The following is a 9,320-nucleotide window of genomic DNA, read 5'->3' as shown; positions in this document are numbered from 1 at the left end:
CTCTAAATTTGACCATCATTTACAAAATGAACATCCAGAGCAACCAGAGTTACGAAACAATGGTTATTTGGAAGAAAGCAGCAAAACCTTGAGTAAGAAAGTAGTCAAAGATTAGATAAATACTTATTAAGGCTGAATAATCATGTTTGAATGGCTGAACATCTTGCTGACAGCCAAAGTGGTGGTCTTGGAGCATTTACATCCCAGCGCCAGAGTTATGTTGTGTTCCATAGCAACGCTGTCCGAGCCCCAGCGGGTTATCCAACTCACCCGCATGTGGAAATTAACACATTTCAAAGATTTAACAACCGAGATGTCAGGCGTGTACTCCTTCGTTATGTCCAGAGGACCTCATATGCAGCGTCCAATCAAACCCTGTGTTTTTTTTTTTATGGCTGCAGCCTTGTTGCCATGACCACTCCCGAGGGAGTTACTGCTTGGTCAGCAGTTTCATCAACCATGATTGTTCAAGTATGAATTTCAGTCAACCAGTGGAACCATCAGATTCAGATGTTTTGCTGCCAGTTTTTGTGACTTCAATCATTATGGAATATAAAAAAAATGTTCAGTCTGAGATGAAATGGACAGTATAGAAATAGATATAGGGAAAATAAACATGCGTTAGCAGATAGGTAAAAGGGGGAGTACATTTTAACAGGACCTGTTCCAATTGAGACTTCGTGTTGTTTTCAATCAGACTCCCCTGATGCAGTTGCCGGCCCCTCACATTAACCCCCCCCTCCCAGTTCTCCTGATCCTTCCATCCTTCCATCCTTCCATCCTTCCACCGCTCTTCAACCCCGCGCTTCCCTCCCAGGGATCAATTGTACAACAAATTCAATGAATTCTCTGGCAGGGCATGTATTTCCTCTGAGAGCACCGGTTGCTCTCGAGCTTTTGAGAGAGAGAGAGAGAGAGAGAGAGAGGGCGAGGGGAAAAAGGGAAAAGATGGAGGAGGGGGAACAAGTGAGCGAGAGGTGGCGATGGAGGGAGGCGGGGGGTGTGAAGAGCACCTTTTGAGGTCACTGCATATTTAGCGCTGGACTCTTTGACGAGTCTTGGCAAAGAGAGGTGCTGCGCGTCTAAATGAAAGGCGCTAAGACGGAAATGAAAGCGGGCAAAGGATAAGATCAGGAAATACAATAAGGAGCTGTCTTGTAAACACGCCTCGATGCCAAAAAAACGGATAATAAAAAGAACCGGCTGATGAAGCAGTACTTTTATTCTGCTTGACAGAGGGGCGTGTGCGGGTCATTCTCTCTCAGGGCGGCTTTTTAAGAAGCGTTTTCGAGCGTTACGCTGACACAAACATTATTTGTTTGCTGCACTAAATATCTTTGTAGTTTTGCAATATTTCCTCCCTTTTACTGTTAAAAAAATATTTTTTTTTAAAAAAAACACCTCACAATACCATCTGAATACTTGGTATTCAGTGAGCCACGCTGAAGAAAAAAAACAACAAAAAAAACAGCTCGTAACATTCACATTGCATATGAACAGAATATGTAAGTAAAGATTTAGCATCATTATTGATTTTATTCATACATTCTGTAAAAGGGCATCATCGCCGTTAATTAGCTTTAGTTGGCCTTATACATTATGCATCTCTTCCAATATAGAACAAAAGAACGGATGGTATTTCAAGAACGGGCCTCCAAATACTTAACGGTGGTGCGCAGGGTAATTATACACGCTCGTGGGTGAAGTCTCTGCTTTTTAAAATGATGATGGGTGTGAACTTTCTTCCCCCACGTGGGACTGCCAAAATGGCAGGGCCCGGTAAGTGGACGGTACACACATCATGTATACCGACGGATGTTCCAGCACACTAATGAGTGGGGGAAGCATCGCTGTAACCCTTCCACAAAGAGTCCAGATCAAAAGATTGTTTTAATTGCGTCTAGTTCATATACAAAGGGCTCCTATGTAAACATATTATACTCGGGGCTGGAGCTGCAAATGCTAGGAGGGATTCAAACTTCATCACAACTGCTGTGAAAACAATATTTTCAGGACCACGCGGTACCAACGTGTTGAGGTAGGAGTCGTGCCGTTTGTACCCATGAACGGAGCTGCATCTCATCCGTCTCCGCGCCCATGTGGTCGCGGGCGCCCGAGGGGCGTCCGTCACGTCAGGCGAGATCGGCTGGCCGATGGCGCAGAAGTGTGCGTTTTGCCCGTCGTCGCGGATTGGCCAGCTCCGCATTCGTCCTGTCGTTTTGCAGGTAATGTGTCGGAGGAAAAGCCATTTCAACAGCCGTGCACCGGTAAACACCACCCCGGCCTTACCTTCAGCACGTTGACAATGCCATTGTGTGCGCGTCTCCGTTCCAAAATTAGCAGTTAGCACCCAAACCCCTTTTTAGATGGATGTAGATTCCAAGCTCGCTTTTGATAACCCATGTTTAAGGGCTTCTTTTCCCACCAAATTGTGCCCTTTCATTGTCTTACGGGTGCATTTTCAGTTATGGATGTCAAAACAAAAAAAAAAGGTACCTCATTTTAGTTTTTGACGAGTATCAACTAAACTATATATTCCAAGCATCTCATTGTGCGTCTGGGACACAGGGAGATATTATTTTGCAAGCACTGAGCGAAATCAGGAAACGGCATTAGCATACTTCGAACCAATATAAGCGATTTAGTGCATACATTTGTAATTTTGGAGAGAGACTAGATCCCTGATATCTTTATCGAGAACGAGCAACACTCCTGTGTGTGTGTCTCTGTTTGCTCGCTTCGCTGGATTGTCTCGCAGCGTAAAAGACAAGGCTCGCCTTTCAACAGTTTGAGTGTCGCAGTGTGACAGGTGTGTGTGTGTGTGTGTGTGTGTAGATGGGAATTTCATGGTGATGAGAAGATTAGATGATGGTCAGCACAACCTGCCGGAGTCGACCACCCACACGGGTTTGACAGACTCGGGAACATCTACAGGTACAGAACGTTATTATTTATAACAGTACTGTGGGCGGCACTTCAAGGAGGAGAATATATTATTGGCATATGTCGTTTGCAACTAAATTAATATTGCGTGTCAAAAAAACAGATTTTTCTACTGACAGTTTGGATCAGCCAAATCCCCTGGCATCCAAAGCTAGTGAAAGTAGGAACAAATGATAACTGTGGAAACAGCACTCTGAACTGACCCTTTAAAAGAACAACAACAACAAATGAACAAAATTACTAATTTAATTGCTTTAGTTTGGTTACTTTCAATTTACGTCATCATTAAGTATTTTGTAACAATACAAAAAAAAGGAGGGTTCATTAATGCGTGCTATACATTATAAAGATAGTTACCAAAACTCCCTGGGTTTATAAGGATAGAAGTTCTACTCTGAACACAGGAGGTTACAGATGATTGCGATTCATGTAAATCGATAAACGCCCGGTTTTATTTGATTCTTTCGGGAGGGGTCGATTTATACTTTAATAAAGCGGCTGATCAAAGGAAATCGTCCAGGGAAGCACAATATGGACAAAGACATACCTCAGCACATGCGGGGAAGTTACAGAATTGGTTAAACTTATTATTTATTTTTTCCTCGATGCGTCACAAAGACAAAGAATAGAAAAATAAACGGATATCAGACTTCTGAAAGTGAAAAAAAAAACTGTTTGTGCGAATGCTGACACCACACCGGAGCCACACCGCGGTGACAAATGAAGCGCGCCCCGGCTGGGCGTGATACATGAGCCTCATTGTGCACTACAGGCAACCGCATTTATTGCCGATTTAATGGTGTGTTTAATTAGCTTTTAATCATATTCGGATTCGGCCTCTTTCCTTTCCCCGAAGCAAACCCAGATTTCTCCCCGAAGTTCATTAACTTGAAGACGGATGCCCCGTCGTCTCCAGTGACATTCTCCGGACCTCAGGTGAATCTAACCTTTTCATTCTGAGCAGTCATGTGAATAAAAAAAAAAAGACTGACGAGCCAGATCGGGAAGCACATTCATAAAAAGGCGAGATATACAAGTCATCGGGTAGAAAACGCACAAAACCAGACCAGCTGCATTCCCCCCCCCCCCCCCCCCCCCCCCGCCCCGCTTGCTGCTAACCGCCTGCTGTGGAACACCATCCCCCTGAACTCCAGGTAGGCGTCAGACCAGCATGCATTTTAAATTTGCTTTGTCTCTGGGATGTTTAATACAGGCAAGGTGTTGAAATGAGATAAACGTCATGCTCCACAGGTAATTGCAAATTCTCTATCCAAGTCTAGGTCATTCCTCCAGTCATAGAAAAGGTAAAAAAAAGAAGAAAAGAATAAAGAGCAACAAACAAACTATATATATATATATATATATATATATATATATATATATATATATATATATATATATATATATATATATATATATAAATAAAACATTCTTTTTTAACTTCAGCCTGTCCTTTTGTGAGAGTGGTTGTTAACTCCCCAAAGTCACTTTCCCTGTCTGTCTTAAGAACGGAGTTAGCGGAATCGTTTCCGCCTCATTTCCGAGGCAACCTCTGAAACCGACTCCAGTGTCAGGCCAACCTGTGCTGACAACCCCCTGCTGGAGCGCGGGCGCGTGTGCGGGTAACGCGCGCACGCTCAACTCAAATCCAGGCAAGAGGTCTTGGATCTTCACCCCACCCCACCACCTCTCTTCTCAAATCTTGATTGACTAGCTCCCGTTGGCAGCCTGCCAACCCTCCAGGGTCATTTGCGCTGCGGAAGGGAAGAAAAGAGATGGCGAAAAAAAGAAAAAAAAGAGACAGATCAGAAAGAAAAAGCCCAATAAGGGGGATGAATAGCAGGGGTGAGAGAAAAGGAGAGGCCAGTCTCATCTGGAGCTGTCAAAAGCCCCTTGCTTTTGAGAAGCTGAAAACCTCCTCTCTTCTTCCTGCTGATTTTATTATTTATTTTCCGGAAGCTCCCTCTGGGATTCTATCATAAATTTATTTCTGAGGAGCAAAGTTGGACTACAGCTGGAATGAAAAAAAAACAACAACAACCTTGGAGCCAAGGCCACAAAGGAGACGCTTCGCATGGAGATTATTGGGGCGAGTTTTTCAAGGACAGCTATGGTTTTTCGTTTTGATGTGTATAAAAAGAAAGTGGCTAAATTATCATTGAATATAATCTCACCCTGTATATAATCGGCTCTTTGCGTGCTTTGGTTAACGTTTCGGGACTGAGTGCCGGGTGCCGTGACTCGACGTCCTGCACCGTGCTCTCCAAACACCGAGGCTGCCGATGGGCCACTCGACATTCAGCCAGTGTTTGTCCACTCCAGCTGCGACTTGGCCGTGTGCTCGAGGTAATTGTTCTGCTAAAAGGTGAATCTTCACCCACGTTCTGAAGATTTGGCCACTCTCGAGCAGGTTTCCGTCGAGGACCCCCTTCAAGATTTGGCTCAGTTTCCTGGCTCGGCAGAAGGGTGTCGGGTTGCCAGACCCGCAGTTTGAACAGCGCACAACATCGTGTCACACTCAGGATGGACAGTTGAAACAAAAAAACTACATCATCAATAAATACAAATGCTCCTTTCTTGTCAGAAGCTAGTCCTTCCGTTACCCACAATGCAAAAAGCAGCTAACGTAGTCTCGAGCCACTAGCCTCGAGCAAGAGATGAGGAGCAATACGGGTCTCGTAAAGTCACTTCTTTCCAACTCCAACCCCCAACCTTCGCTGACTCATGTGACATCACGTGAGGAATTACATAGGATTTCACTCAGCTCCCTCCAGAGCCAAAAGAGGCTATTTACACGACTTGTTTCAAATATGTAGTCGCGCTCTCAGGGGCTGGTAAACAGAGTTTGATGTCGATAATCAGTGAAGTCAATTGAGCCTTAAAGCACACGGTAAAATGTTTTGCCAAGTTCTCTCCGAGGCTGCTTTACAAGCTTGAGGTGAGTGCTCTCTGCCTGCCCACGCAAGGGTTTCCTCCATTTTACCACTGTGCCATGAAGCCCTGATTGATGGAGAACTACAGGGATGGATTTCCCTCCAGCAGATTCTTCCAGCTCTGCAGACAGAGGGGGTTCTGATGCTCGGTTCAGGTTGCCATGTGGTTCTTGATCACCTCCCCAGTTGGAATCACAGTGTTTTCCAGCCTCTATCTTTTAACAACACAGCCTGCTGTGCTGGGAATATTAATACATCAAACATTTAGCCTTGACATGAGGTTTCAAAGCTGTATTTTAGCAACTGAATTGAGACACATTGCATCAGTCACAAGTGCAGTGGAAATTCTAGTGACATGTTCGTGATGAAAAGGGAACAGGGTGCATCGAAGATCCATTGGGCTGTCATAGTGAAGGTATGTGAATAAGTTATATGTTGTCTAACTTCAAAGGGATGTATTCCAATGGAATGTGAAACCATTTAAATTAGTCTGGATGTCAGTTTTGTATGATTTCTTTATTCTATTTACAAATTTAGGATGGTTACGGTCAGGCATTGAATTCAAAGAAGAGTTGAAGTCAAATGGTCAATGTTAAGTGCTGATCTCCAATGATTAAGGTAATGCATAAACCTCAAATGGCTACATTTAGGCGAATAGTTAGGATTAGGCATTGACCTTGAATAGGTAAGGTAATGAAGGTGACGCATTGACCTTGAATAGTTTTGGTTATGCATTGACCTCAAATGGTTACGGTCGGGCATTGACCTTGAATGGCTAAGGTTAGGCATTGATCTTGAATAGTTAAGGTCAGGCCTTGACCTCAAATGGTTAAAGTTAGCCATTGACCTCAAATGGTTAAGGTTAGGCATTGATCTTGAATGGTTAAGGTTAGCCATTGACCTCAAATGGTTAAGGTTAGGCATTGACCTCAAATGGTAACGGTTAGGCATTGACCTCAAATGGTAACGGTTAGGCATTGACCTCAAATGGTAACGGTTAGGCATTGACCTCAAATGGTTAAAGTTAGGCATTGACCTCAAATGGTAACGGTTAGGCATTGACCTCAAATGGTTAAGGTTAGCCATTGACCTCAAATGGTAACGGTTAGGCATTGACCTCAACTGGTTAAGGTCAGGCATTGACCTCAACTGGTTAAGGTTAGGCATTGACCTCAACTGGTTAAGGTCAGGCATTGACCTTGAATGGTTAAGGTTCGGTATTGACGTTGAATGGTTAAATTAGGCATTGGTGTTGAATGGAAAAGAAAAGAATAGGCGCCGGCCAGCCATTCTTGCATTTACACATTTTTGCAAGTTGTGCGTTACCATCGAGACATGGCAGCAGGGCAAAATCAAATCAAAACTACGTAAAGTAAGTCAAGTTCAATATGGAGGGGGGGGAAAGAAAATCTAAAGCTGGAAGACGGGGCTTTCAATGTCACCGAGGAAAATATTCTCCGGTTGTTTATTTTGTATTGCAATTTTACAAAATGTCAGTCTCATTTACACAGCTGCTCGACTAAAGAGAAATGGACACGGCAGTGCTTCTGATGACAAGGCAATGCATCTGCCAGCAGGACAGCAAGGGAAACGCACAATACTATGCCGGGTATATTATTTGTCATTTCAGGCAATTTTTGCTGAACATATCGCCCATTTTACCTCAGTCCCTCTGTGGCATAGAGACACAGTATACTCCATAAACAGGTATACACAAGTAACACATGCCTAGCGATGAAGGAAAGAGGAAATAGAAGTGCGGATTACAAGCTAAATAATAATGTAGGACGTCCACTGGCGAGCGTTAATTTTTGATGTAATCATATATTCGCCGTTTATATTCATCAGCTCTCGTTTTCATTTCCTCTCCTCCCCGTTCATCGGGCCACGCCGGTGACCTGCTGATTGTTCGCGCTTTGAAAAGACAAACAAACAGAGTGAGACTCAAACAAACAGCACACGGCAGAAGATGTGTGAAGATGCGTCTTCCCTTCCTCTTGGCTGTAACACACACACACACACACACACACACACCTATGTCGTATTAAGACCACCTCATAAGCTAATTAACACACACAACTTTGTCGCTCATTACAATACACACACACGGCTCACACCAATGCCACTCTAATATTCATGAGCAGAGCCTCGCTTTTTTTTTTTTTTTTTGGAAAGCCGGGTGTGCTTTTAAGTCGACGTGTGAGTTAAAACTTGAAGAATAATACGGTGGCTCTATTAAAACGGGTTAAAACTAACACAGGGCGCATATTTGCCAGATTAAGTGCATATCTCGTGCTTCGTAGGTATTCCAGAACATACTTTATTCTCGCAAAAAAATAAGAAGAAATCGGGCCACGGGGGGGGGGGCTGAAAGGAAGAGCAAATACGACAGCGAGGCAGACGTGTTTTAAAGAATGGAACATGAATCCTCATTAGGGTCGGAAAGGAGCCGGTTGCAGACGGAGTAATCCTTGGCAGCAGCGAGCGAGCTAATATTTCCAAAAGCATTAATACGTCAAGCGCATTTGGGAACGCGCGTGTGGGTCTGACTGGTGGCGGGGAAGTAGGAGGCCCGCAGAGGGGACACACACACACACACACACACACACACACTCAAATTTAGGCCCAATCACAGCCACGCTGACTTTGTTTAGGAGAGGAGATACTGTGGGTCAGTTGGCAGTTCAATCCCCGCCCTAGTCGATGTGTCCTTGAGCAAGACACTTAACCCTGCATTGCTCCCCGTAGCTGTGTCTATGGTGTATGATGTAACATGTAAAGTGTCTTTGAGTATCTTAAAAAGCGCTATATAAATTAAATGGATTATTATTATTATTATTATACGTGGGGAGAAAGGTGAAGGGGGGAGGCAGAGGACGAGAGGAAGAAGGAGAGATTTGTATTTGTAGTTAGGAAACAGAATCACCTAAATGTGGGGAAGAGAGGAGAGACTGACAAGGGAGAAGGGATGCGTAACAAAGTTATCAAGGATTGTATAAAAGACACAAAACTGCACGACTAGGAAAAAAATTAATATATCGCGGGGTATGAAGGAAACGCTTGAATAATAAAAGATTAATTCTCAATCGTTAGTATTAAAAGTTTCCAAAACACACAGGAGTCCTCAGTTATGTGTAATCTCTCATGCTGAAAAGCCGATTTCTTAAAAAATTTAAATAATAATTAAAATAGTATTTCACGGACGATATGAACTCGCGAGGCGTTTCTTTACCTGGTGCATTTTTTATTTTATTTTTTTTCCCCAGACCTTTTTTTGAAAACCGGCAGCTCTATAGTGCTGCATATGGCGCCGGTCCAGACCCTGAACTCTGTGGCCCCCCCCGGGGGAAAATGCTAATCAGCCGGTTGGGAGGGACTGGTGAAAGGCCAGTATACAGAAGCTTTGCCCGAGCCGCTGTGGCCTCCGGCTAGCAGATAAGTCTA

Source organism: Cyclopterus lumpus, chromosome 2, assembly GCF_009769545.1.
Source record: "Cyclopterus lumpus isolate fCycLum1 chromosome 2, fCycLum1.pri, whole genome shotgun sequence".
In the NCBI taxonomy this organism is placed as follows: Eukaryota; Metazoa; Chordata; class Actinopteri; order Perciformes; family Cyclopteridae; genus Cyclopterus; species Cyclopterus lumpus.
This window is presented reverse-complemented; position numbering follows the sequence as displayed.